We start from the raw sequence: 13,284 nt of genomic DNA, 5'->3' as shown, positions 1-13,284 counted from the left end.
TCCTTCTTGAGTGCATACTGACTCTTGAACAGTGAGCATTTCATAGATACACCACTTGAGAAATACATTTTTAGTTTTGGGTGTGGTTTCTGTCTGAAGTTCTAGATGAAAAAACTACACTTACTAGGGCTGAGGGGTATCATTTCTTTCAGTGGCCTGAGTTCTTGCTTCAGCTTTTGCAGATAAATATATATACGGTTACCCTAAAGGAGAATGGTTCTCTGGTGCTACAAATCCCCATTCTACAATATGTCTTTGTCAATGGTCATACTGCATCATTTCTGATGCAAAGACGTTTTGGATTCCAGGCTCTCATCTGTCCAGATGCAGAAGCAGTTAAATAAAAGACGACTTTTACCTTCTCTCTCTCCTTTGCAGTCTCAAAGCACACGCACACACTGGGTTGAAGTCTGACCTCTGCTTCAAGAACTAACTGAGATGCTCAGCAGTCCTCGAAGTCTTCCCTGAAAACCCATCCCTGAGGAACCTTACCCACCATCCTGTTCAGAGTACTTGGCTCATGCCCTGAGCACAACCTCCCACAGGGCTCTGGTAGTGTCTCAGAGGACAGTAAATATAGATTTACTCATCACTGTATCCTTAACAGGCTTTAGCACACCTTGACACATAACAGTTTTTAATAAATAGTATTTATTTAGTAAATTCTAAATTAAAGCGGAACACAAAAACGTTTTACCGCAGTGCTATTCAGTTAGAAAGCAGTCTGAACAGGCTGCCGATGCCTTCTTTTCCCCACAGAACATGAATAGGATAAAAATACATGAACATTTTTCCTTCCACAACTTCCAGGTGTTCTGTGTTTTTTTCCTTCTCCTGTCCGAGATGCTGAAAGGAGGAGGCTGAGCATCCGGGGAGGATGACGCCAAGGGGAAAGGGTGTGCCTGGGAGGTGCTAGACTTTGCCAACTGACTCAGGAAGTAGTTCTGACATCAACTCTCAGAAGCAGCAGCTCATGCAAAGGCCCCACCAAAGGGGCAATGCCAGGAATTGGTGAGGCTATCAAAAAGAAGCAACTAGAAGAAGTCTGGGAAAGAGAAAGAAATCGGTGCAACAGAAACCCCTAGAGGACTTGAGGCTACACAAGGACGCCAGGGTACTTGCACGGAATACGGTCATTCGGAGCCTTTGCAATATGCAGGGCAATTTACAGGGCCATGATGAGCAAGGTGGGAGAAAAAAGAAAAGACAAGACAGAGAGGCTGTTTTCCTTCACTTCTCTAACTGCAAAATCTCCCCTTCTTTCCTGACCTCCATTCTCTACCGTGATGTTTTTTTGTTTGTTTGTTTCGTTTTGTTTTTCTGTTTTTGTTTTTTCTAATGATAGTGCTGGAGAATTTGGTATCACAGATAGTAAATGTAAAGGTACAAATGGACAGAAACGGGGGAATTCCCAAATCACTCTTATTAGAGTGTGTACGTGTAGTTCTCTTACTCTGGAGACTAGAAATTCAGCTCCATGTTTAAAAGCTTATGAAGATAGCATGATACTGTGCAAATAGACACAGAGGTGTTTATTTTAGTCTTACCATTTCTTCCTAAGAATATGTAACTCAAGAGCAGTTATTCTGAAAAGGGGGTGGATAAACACACAAAATTCAAGAACCTTTATCATTGTGATCCGCAAAAGCCATGTAGGAGGCGGATGCCGCCCTAAGCCTTTTGTGAATTTCCCCTTTCACACCACAGAGGCATGAGACAGATGGCACTTGTACCGGTACATCATTTCTTCATTCTCCATTGTATATCATCCAAAAGGAAAGAAAATGAAAACGATGCTAATCAGTAAACGGCGAGTTTCTAGGTAGACACTGCATGTCAAGCCTGGCTCCCACTTTGGGAATAAATGTAAACATAACAATGTGATAAAATGATGTGATTATAAGAAGCAAAACCACCAAAACTACCACCTTTCACAGAATGTCCGGGCAGGCCTCTCACAAATAACTAATGAAGCAAACCACTCAAATGGAAAAGCAGAGGAAACACACACAGTGCAGAATTTTTTAAAAAATGTGTCAGAAAATCCCCAAACTCTATAGATAGTTCTATAAAGCCCTCCCCCCTTTTTTTTTTACAAATTGTTTCCTTCCCACATTACTTAAACACATCATAGACATTTAGCATCTGCTTCTAAGGATTAATGAAAACAGTCTCTCCATGCCACCCCCTACCTTATTCTCATCAGAACCACGTTCACGTTCCTTTACTGATGGCTTAGGTCCATACATGAGAAGCCCAGGCATACATTTACTCTGTCCTTAGACAGTCACTCAACAAATATTTAGATATTTACCAAGTGCCCACTATGGGCCAAGTAGCATTCTAGGCATTATAGATTCACCAGGAAATCATCATCATCATCATCATCATCATCATCATCATCATCATCCCTGCTTTCGTGGAGTTTACAGGTTAGTTGAAGAGATGGATGATTAACAAATAAATATTGAGTTGTCGGAAAAGTCATGACGCATTTTTTGCAACAAAAAAAACAGAAAAAAATAAGTCATCACTTTTCCGACAACCCAATATGTCATACATAAGATGCTTAAAAGAAAAATAAAGTAGGCTAGAGGATACAGAGGGATGGGGTGGGTGCTATTTTATACAGGTCAGGGAAGGCTACTTTGAAAAGGTAACTCGAAAAGTCCTACTTAAAGAAGCAGAGACGCTTAGGAAAGAAACAGAGATCACTGCCTCCTTGCTTATACACTAAACAATATTTGAGTAAGTAAGAAGGTGGGCAGTGTTTAAAAAGTTAATTTCAAAAGTGGCTCATGTTTAACTTTCAAAAAGAACAATGGGTGTGGAGCCTAAATATAAATGAATAAAACTATATTCTTAGAAAGCGCTCAAATGAATACCTTTGAACTGTCACATGGTGTCTGGGGAAAGGGTATCATGATGGTGACAGACATAATCTTTTTTTTTTTTTTTACCATAAGACTGTGCTCAACATTTTAAAAACAGTTGTAAATTAAAGCTGTGCCAAATCATTGACTTTTAGAAGCCAAACAGGGTAAAATGAAGGTATAATCTGCCTCATCCAAGACTGCTACTTTATGCAATGTTAGCCACTGGAAAAACCACCAGAGCTCATTTAACTCAACTTTCTCATGTTACTCATCATAAAATGGGCCCCTCAGGCTTCCGGGGGCCCAAGGTTAAACAGTTAACTGCAGCAGCATGTGTAAAACCCAGGTCTCCTGACTCGTCAGTTTTCATTGCCACACCTTTCTTGTACAAGATACACATCTCAGAGCTAGCTTTCGGGAACAAAGTGCATCTGCTAGAAAGATGGTGGCAGATTTGAGAGGTGTTTTAATGCGGACAAGAAAGGGAGTACTGCAGAGGTAATGAGTTTGGGGTGCAGTTGGCAAGGACTGCTGAGGATGGACACCAGTAATTCCAATGGCTGCTATGATTATTACTCGAGTATTCACATACCCACAATCATACCTCATCTATGTGTAAGCACACATTCTTTGAATATTGCCTGATTTCCCTATCGCAATGGCACAGGCCTTGGGACACCCAGGACACCAAAGTAAGGGGAAAATATAAACCCAGTGTTGTAAAAATGCATCAAGATTACAAAAAGTTACTAAATTTCAAAATTTACTAAGAAAACTAGGACACCCCCCACAAGCCCCTGCCAAAACCCAAGCAAATGTAGTTGGGAAGATAAAGTCCTCAGCGCTAGAGGAGTTCATAGAGTTCAGTATTTTCTTCCTTTCTTTCAACCTACTCCATTTATAGAAGGATTTTGAAGTTACTTTAAGTTGACCATGTGGTATCTTAAAGTTTACATTCAGCGCTCCTTTGAAAACCTTACTTAATGTTTGAGACTTGACATGGTATCACATGAACAGTTCAAAGTAATGGTTTAAAAAAAACAACCCACACGCTTCAAAACAAAAACTATCCTGATTATAGTAACTGCACTGCTCATTCAAATGTAACCTGAAACCTAAAGCCCTTTTTCATAAGACACTTGTTTCCTAGGATAAAAACACTTTAAAAAACATCACCAGAAGTGCATTCTAACAGCTACCTGATTGGGAACATAATTTCTAGTAAAACACGCTGCTACTGTAGCACCCAAAGCTAACAGTGCCCCAAATTATTCCTTAATAGTGATAGAAATTTTCACAATAAGAAATGTTTTTTTATTAAGTATTAAAATGATTGACACAATGCTCTGCCCCGTATGGGGACCCCAAGCCAAGATGTCAACTGATCAATAAGCAAACAGCATGGAGCAATCTACAGACTCACAAAATAACACTTTATGGGGGTTAGTAAGACTTGTCCCAAGGTTGCAAATTTACTTGACCTTGACCATAGGACCAGGGATACAATTCAGGTCAATTGATTCCAGGAGCTGTGTACTTTCCACTAGAACCAATGTGCTCATATCTACAAAATGGAAACACATTAAAACACCAGCATCTCCCATCATCCATATACTACAAGGCACTGGGAGATTTTGAATTTTATAAGCTTATTTTAATATAACTAGATAACCCATTTATATGAATAAATATGCATATTTTAATTTAAATTTTCAGAAAACCATGAAATAAAAAAACTTCAGTAGAAATTTTTCTTTTCAATGTGAATGCTTTTACTCCTTGAGATATGCCCTCGTATGACTGCATTTTGCTTTTAAAACTCTTTTAAGAAACTGAAAAAAAATAGGTAATAAACGCCTGGAAAATTTTCCTGAGTAAAATATTAAGAAACTAAAAACTTAATATACAAAGTTATACACACACACACACACACACACACACACACAACACATATATGCATATATAAAACACAAATATAGGTATTTATGTATATACTATATATATATATATATACACAAAAATGTATAATATATATTAAGTTTATATACATACACAGACACAGACACACACACAGACACACACACACACACACACACGAAAACAAAAAAAACCCTAGTCGAAGCTGCCTCTTGATTTTCTAACATTTGAAGGAAATATGTTCCTAGGCCATCCTGGGCTTCCTGTAGCTGTCTTCTTTCCTGGCAAAACTCATCTAAATTCTTTTTGGTGATACAGACTAGCAATAAGGTAAAATTTCCAGAAAGCAGAGGTGGTCAAACCCCTGAGTTTCATGACGGATAAGCTCTTTGAAACCTAACATGTACTGTCTCTTCAGTTGCTTTGTCCTAAAACTCCTCATGAAGTGTGACTGGCAGCTGACCTGCAGGAATTACTTTACTAATCTCAAAATCCCAACCCAGTAGCTTGGTAAAAACCAGCAAATCAGCCCATTTTGAATAAGAGAAGTACCCAAAACAACTAACTGCACTTGCATACCTCAGATTTTTGAAAGCCAGAAAAACATATCCTTCCAATAAAAAAATTCACATAAATAAGTGCTGGTGGCAATCCTGGTTACAAATCCTGAGCCTGGAGAATGTCACCCCACCACCACCACCACCACCACCACCTACCAACCTGAAAGAATTTCGAGGTTGCCTTAAACTTGATACTAGTTAACTATACCAGGAGAAAGGGCATTTCTACAACAGAAGAATCACTGTATTCCACTCTTTCAGTTCCAGAAGGAGATAATGAGCCGTGCCCCATAGAAGCTGAGAGAAAGGCAAGTTCATGGCAAATAAAAACAGAACCTCTCCCCTGAAAAAAAAGAAATTAATTGGATGATCACCGAGAGCTAACATGAACACCCGTTCATCACCCTGGCTCGGTGACATCCTGTGACCCATAACTCCTTGCAAGGCAGGCCACCGCAGATGCGGGCTGCTCTCGTCCACTTACAACATTCACTGTGCGCTGTTCACTGGGCACCGCAGCCTTCCTTCACCATGGAGACGCCCCACAGGAAGCGGGAGGGCTCCTGGGCTCAGGCGTGTTCTTTCTTCCTTTCACAGAGAAGTGAGAAATACCTAGCATGGGAATAGAACAGAAGAGAAAGGAAAAGGTAAGTGCATCATCAAGTCACTTGTTACCGCAACAAAGGAAGTGCACAATCAATCGGACTATCGATAATTCACCAAAGACCATTTCCAGTACCTTTTCATCAAAAAGGTATTCGATATTTTGGCTCTTGCCCCAGGAGACACAGCAGCATGGCATGGACGGTCTTTCCCCTTGGATCTCCCCTGCCCCTTGTAAAGTTGAAGCCAATTCTGGGAGACTTCAGATGAAATCCCAGCTGAGGTGCAACATTGGAACAATGCCTCTGAATAAGCCACCTGATTTTGCTCTCTGCATAAAGGAGGGAGCGAGGACCTTCTGCCATTTTCATACCTCGATGGGTTGTTGGGAAAATCAATAAGATCACTCTTGCAAAGCACTCACAGTTCCTGAGAAGAAAGGCACTATGTAAACGCAAAGTGTTATTAGCGGTCATAAGCCTGTTACTGAGCTCTGAGCCAGAATAGAAAAGTCAGCTTGGCCAGTCATCAACAATCAAACATCCCTGGGGCACCCACACATCCAAAGTCCGCACGGGTCATCATGCTAAGGCTCCTGCTTCCAGAGGTGCTGACAGACGTCGAGGACAGAAAGGGAGGCGCCTGGAATATCGGGGAGAAAGAGAGAGGGCTGGGAGCAGGAAGCGAAGCGGCAGGGGGAGTGGAAGGTGGGTGAGAGAGGCATGTGCCGGCACCTCACTACACGGCTCCCTCAGATTGCTGGTCTGCAGTGGTGAGTGCACCGGAGGTTTGCGGGGCTGTGAAATTTTCCACTTGGCTGTCTGCCATTTCCGCCTACCGAGGAGAACACCAGCACACAGAAGAGGCACGCCGATATTCTACTGGAGAAGGACTGGATGCTTTTTGACTGTTCCTTTTAAAGAAAAGACCGATTTGTACCCCAATCGCTAATATTTTCCACACCTGGATTTTTAACATTTCTCCCTCCTTGAAGACAGAGCCAGGAACAGCTTTTCCTGGGCCAATATTATCAAGTTATTTTGATTTGTGAATTCTTGAGGAGCATACGTGAGGTATAGGAACTTATACGAGTGGCTTTGGGGATGACAAAAACCAGGATTTAAGTGCTACTCTGGCATCCTGTTTTCTTCCCAAATAGATCATCCACAAGGGCCAGTTATGCTTTCCTTTCCCAGTTATAAGCACACTATTAACACTGTGGGTATAATGGTTTTGAGGGGGAAAAAACGGTCCCCATCTCAAAAAAAAGGCAACAATGAATAATGTCATATCTTAGGTTTGGAACTGGTAAAACACTGACAAGTTTACCTCAAAACAAAGAACTAAAAAATGGAGAGAGAAAAAACTAGGACAGAAGGGAAAGGAGGTGTCTGCTACTAATATAATTAACCATGGCTTTTATAGTGAATACAGTTTACAAAGTGCTTTCTTATTAATTAATTCATTTGCTTGACAAATTTTTACTCGGTGCTTAGTATATCCACCAGGTGCTGTGCTCTCAATGGTCAACAAAAGTTACAAGGATCATACCTTTAAAGAGCTTGCTGCCTCAAGACAGACAAACGTTAAAGAACCATAGTATACCATTTTTAGTATGTGTGTAAAATTTGAACACTGGATAGGTATTATGTAGGAAAAACAGGCACTGTGATTTGCAATCATAATAGGGGCACCTTATTTAGCAGAAGCTCGGAAAGGCTTTTCTTACAAAAGAAACATTATAAGCGGAGAAATGAAAGGTGAACAGAAGTTAGCCAGGCATCGAGTTTCCAGGGAAAGGAAACAGCCTGTGCGTTATGTGATGTGATCTAGAGATGTACAACTAATTTCTGTTATTTCATCTTCGTTTTTTCCCTAGCCATTTCAACTGGATCTCCTTGATCAAGAAATGAGCAACAGGCTTTATATTGACCAGAGTTACTGTGGTGATCTTTCTGCAATATATACATATATCCAATCATTAAGTTGTACATCTGAAACTAAAAAAATGCAATAGGTCAATTATATCTCAATTTTTTTTTTAAAGAAGAGAGCAACAAGACTGTTCTTAATATCTTGGAATAAGAGATGATTCTTCTTTCTGACTGCCCGGGCCATCAGAACAACTCACACTCAGCGATTTCTAATAGAGAACACCACTCAGTGCAGGTATTATTCTTGATGTGACAGCAAAGGCAGACTCTGGCTTCCTAATGCGTCACAAGTCACCCATCATCACAAGAAATAAAAGGAAGCTTTCTGTTAACACCTGCATGCCACAGCTGGCGTTAAGAAAACCCTCCCCAAAAGGGCTAAAAACAGATCACATTACACACAAAGTCTGAAAAAAAATCTTCTCAGGACTTTGCATTAGGTTCCAAATTTGCTGGTCTCCTCTTGACTATCAGGATATTTATATATATACATATATGTACATTTATTTATTTCTCTCTCAGACTTAAATGGCATTTATGCCTACCTACAAGAGTGTCCTGTGAACCTTCTGTCTTGGTTCTTGGTTTGTTTATCTGTTTACTTGCCCGAGTGAGTAGCATGACACCAAGAAATAAAAAGCAACGGAACTGTTGTGTTCATCTGAAGTCTTTTCTTGTTCCCTATATCCCAGATCTGGTATAACTTAATTCTTCCGTTAAGGAAAATCAGTCATTCGCTTTCTTCATTCTACAAAACAAAGGCATCCTGAGACAGGCTCATTCACGTTCTCCCCATGAATGGAGTACGTTTGAAAGTCTGTTTGAAAGGAACAGGCCAAACTTTAATTTGAGTCTCTTTCCACTTAAGACACCCAGGATAAAGTGTACTTTCTCCTACTAGTTCATTATATAACCAAAAACATTAATAATACTCCAAGTTCCAAGTCTTGAAATACAAACCCTCACTTTGACTTAGTAGTTTTGACAAACTAGAAAGCTCAGAAAGAAAAGAGAGGGCAAGAAAAAGGAATTTTTGAAGCCACCAAACCTGGGAAATTATGCCAGGCTGACAGTTTCATCCTCTGTCCATCCAGAGAAGAAAATGACACAGTGCCAATTTCTCCTTCCCCTGACTGCCCACAGCACTTACAGCCTCTCCCACACATTTTAACCCAAGGTCCTTTTCAATTCAGCACTCCGTTATATTGTCTTTATACTCCACTGGGTTTATTTAAGTCTTGAAGGCTTGAAAAGTTTATAAGCTCCTTGATGAAAGAAACCTTGCCATGCCCTTCTCTAACAGCCTCCTAATAGTGTCTAGTAGAAGAGCCTGAATGTAAATTAAATGATCCATATCCAAAACCCGTTCTACAACTTAACCCATACTCCAAAGGAATCACTACTCTATAGCTAGAATTTAAGCCCTTCTCTCCTTTCGCTGTCCTCCAGGGACTTGGAGCTCCAATGATGCCCACCATCCAGATAAAAGTGCTCCATGGACTGGAGGACAATTAAGTTATGTTAGCCTTCTTTCTCCTGTTTTGACAGTCCATTCTATTGTTAGTTATTAATGGCTTCTGAACTACCATCTTCTTTGAAGATTTACAGCGATTTGCAACAGTTACCTCCCCTCGCCACCCCCCCCTACCACCACATCCCAGGCCACCAGGAACCTGGATCCTTGATTCTCACAGCTTTTCAAAAGCCAATAATAAGGAAACCTGTGTGATAAGTGGAGGGGAGATGTGGAGGCTCTGAGGCCATGGCTCTCAAACTTGAACCACCATCCGAAAAACCTAGCGGTCTTGTTACGCCATATTGCTGGGGTCCCATCCGCAGAATTTCCGATTCAGGATAGGGAATTCGGTATGAGGTGGGGCCAGGGACCTGGCATTTCTAACAAGTTCCCAGGTGATGTTGATGCTGTCGGTCCAGGGACCACACTTTGAGAACCAGTGCTGTGAGGGTAAGACTTTCTGTCAATTAGATAGCCCACAGAGGCTAAGGATCTTTTGAGTATATTTAATCACTATAAGATGGCTGCATTGGAAAGAATGACACCTGTGTATTCCAAAGAGGTGACAGATGACCAAAAAACCAAAAAGTCCCACCCACTTTATAATGTGGGAAAACTTTTGGGGGTTCTCAGTCTTGGGTCTCAGTCTGTTGTTCTCCTACAGGCTTCAGGTCCACCTGGGGTCAGTTTCGCCCTCCATCTCTCCTTCAATCTTTTCCTTTACTAGAAACTTCTCAGCTTACAAACGTATCAGTCATTGCCACTCATGAAAGACCTTCCCCGTACCCTGATGTATTATTCCCAAATGGCTGTCACCTCTCTCCTGCCCACCAACAAACATGTATAAATTCAATGCTAATATTTTACCAGGTACATCTTAAACTCTTGGAGCTTGACTTCTACTCCTTCTCCCCCTTTTTTCTTTGGTTAGTAAACTTTCTCCTCTTTCTTTCAGAATGGCTTCCTGCCTTCTAAAGGTAGTGTCCTTTCCCTAATTGACTTCTTTTATATTTGATATAGTAGGTCCTTCAATTCTCTTTTCTTTTTATTTAATATACCAGCATTTTTGCCTGAACGGCATCTTTTAGGCCCAACCTCTCCCCCGTTCTCTTTGTTATATGGGCTGAGATGACCTCATGCCTTGGCTCCAAAGATGGGCATGTGACTTAGGTCTGGAGAATTGGAATACATATATCCCTCTCACCATCATGACTGGTTTTACGGACAGACGCGGAACCAAAGCCCTGCCAGTCAAAGGCCTCTCTCGGACTGGCTGGAAATGAGGAATGAGCGCCCTCTCCTAGTGAGACCAAGGAGGCGTGGTCTACTAAGAGCTACCGGATGAGGAAAGCCCACTTAAGAATGAAGCAAAGCTAACAAAAAAGTCTGAGTCCTGACAATGGTGAGGCCCCTTGGATCCAGCCATGCCAACAGTTAGATTTATCCCTGGATTTTTCAGTTATATTGTAACAGACAAAATTCTAAAGTGGCCCCCCAAGTTGTCCTGTCCCCTAGGGCACACACACCTTCTCCTAGTTATTCAACCAAATGCTAATCTGGGTGCTGCTGCTGTGAAGGGATTTTACAGATAAAATTAAGGCCCTAAAACATGAACCTTAAAATAGAAAGATTACCCATGGTGGGCCTGTTCTTATCAGGTGAGCCCTTCTGGGGGATAAGTTCTTTTTTTTTTTTTAAAGATTTTTATTGGGGAATTGGGGGGATGGGAACAGTGCTGGGGAATTGGGGGAAGGGGAACAGACAAGTTGCTGTCGTTTTGTTCTTCAATCTAGTTGTGGAGGACGCTGCTTCACTGGCCCAAGTTGGCACCATCATTGCGCTCTTCCCAGGCGAGGCAGATCAGTAGCCGGCTTCTGGACGGCTGCTCACTGCGGCTGCTGGCCGCTCACTGCGGCTGCTGGCCGCTCACGCTGGCTGCTGGCTACATACGGTAGCCCATGGCAACCCACTGCCACAGGGGCTGCAGCCTATGCCGTCGCCAGCAACTCACGGCAGCCCAGCTCCAGGTTGAGCTGTTGTTCAGCATCTTAGCTGTAGAGGGCAGTGTCACTGGCCCTCATATGTGGGATCCGAACCGGGGCCCTTTGGCATCCCAAGCGAGTTCTTAACCATTGCGCCACTCGGCCGGCCCCTGGGGGATAAGTTCTTACAAAAATGAGACTCAAAACATAAGAGGACATGCATGAAGTGCGGGAGGTGACACCACAGCAGTAAACTGGAGCTAGACGTCGGGAGCTGAGAGTAGTGCCTGGCCCACACCCAGCACTAGAACAGGGGTCTCGGTCCTACAACCACAAGGACATCATTCTTCCAGGAACCATGGGAGCTTGAAAGCAGACCATGAGCCCCAGATGAGAATGCAGTCCAGCTAACAGTTTGATTTCAGCCTTATGCAACCCTGAGTGGAGAACCCAGCTGAGCTGTGGTGAGACTTCTGACCTGCAGAAACTGAGATAACACGGGTGCGGCTTTCAGCCACTAAGTTTCTGGTAATTTGTTGCACAGAAAACTAATACATACATGATACGATCAATTCCATGGTTTTGCTTAAACACGCTGAGATTTATTCATCTCTTGTACCAAAACATCCTAATACTCCTAGTTTCTCTGAGATAGTACTATTCTGGTGTTCCTTACATCACTCTGCTGCTTGTTTCTTGGCTTTGTCCCTTCCTGTCATTCCTTTTAACCCTAGGGCACGTAGTCTCCAAGGTTACATGCGCAGCTCTCTTCTCTTTCTATAATAATTTCCCTTTATCGCACAGAGTTCTTAAATCTGTATCCATGGCCCTGTCATCTCCCCCGACAAGCTGCTGGATATATGCAGTAGAAATAATTACGTCTGCTTCAAAATGTCCCATTCTTTTCCCCCCTAAACCAGTCCTCCTCTTTTATTTCCGGTTCACGCTAATGGCATCCTTGTCTTCTCCTTCTCCCCCAGTCCATCAGCTGTCAAGTCCCATCAAGTCTGCTCTCTATTCCCACACTGCCATGTTAGTTTCCACTCTGTTCCTCTCACAGCAGCCTGCTAATTGGTCCTCTTGCCTTCATATTCTCCCTCCAAACCACTTGAGTCATCTTTGCCTGATCAAACTTCCTGAAGTAGATTACATAATATAACTTCTCCATGCCCTACTGTGGTGTGGGTTCCTACAGCCTGCTAAAAACCTAAAATCTGATGTTTCCGACCTTCACAATCTGGCCCCAACATGCTTTTCCAACTTCATTTCCACTTCTCCCCTCATACATACTGTACCAGCCAAATGAAGATTCTCTTTATCTCTGAGAGCTCACATTTCTAATCCACGTGTTCAAATTCAAGCCATACCTAACAAGACTTGCTCAAATCCTTTCCCCATTACTCTTTCTTTCATCCTCCTATGCTGCAAATTTCTCAATCAGAAGTACTTTTTTTTTTTTGATGTGAGCTCCTATAGTTTGTATTCCTTTTCCTTAGGATACTAATCATTTTGTTCCTTACCCTAAAATAGACACCATTTCCCCAGGCAGACTGTAGTAAACTCTGTGAAGACAGGGTTTGTGTCTGTCTTCGTTTTGTAAGCCTCAGAGTGCTTTTGCTAACAGTAACCCCTTGGTAAATACTGGTTGATTGACTGAGAACGTGGTATTTTACTTTCACTCTGACATGTCCTCAAGTCTCCTTACTCTGTGGTTATCAAATAGGAGAGTCCCTTTCTGGTGACTTGGAGAAAAATCATTACATAAGCTAAAATGGAAACAGCCCAGTCAATCAATGAAATATTCTGCCAGAGCCTCTTTTTCCCACTCAGGACTAAAGCTGACTCTGTATTTTCTTTCTGAGGAAGAAGGAGAAGCCAGGGCTGCTGGTAGTTGTA

The 13,284-nt window shown here is 42.0% G+C and overlaps 1 protein-coding gene across 9 annotated transcripts in view; it reads right to left on the bottom strand.

Annotated features, from left to right (window-relative positions):
* Positions 1 to 13,284, bottom strand: part of ATXN1 (ataxin 1) — a 428,550-nt gene that overhangs the window by 172,418 nt on the left and 242,848 nt on the right. For all 9 annotated transcript variants that reach the window (XM_019665723.1, XM_019665726.1, XM_019665725.1 and 6 more), the window contains one exon: positions 5,838 to 5,965. The gene's annotated coding sequence lies outside the window, so the exon portion shown is untranslated. The remainder of the gene's footprint in view (positions 1 to 5,837; positions 5,966 to 13,284) is intronic.

This window comes from Hipposideros armiger, unplaced genomic scaffold (assembly GCF_001890085.2).
Source record: "Hipposideros armiger isolate ML-2016 unplaced genomic scaffold, ASM189008v1 scaffold_449, whole genome shotgun sequence".
NCBI lineage: Eukaryota > Metazoa > Chordata > Mammalia > Chiroptera > Hipposideridae > Hipposideros > Hipposideros armiger.
Note: the sequence above shows the minus strand (reverse complement) of the source record. Positions and strands in the feature narration are given on the sequence as shown.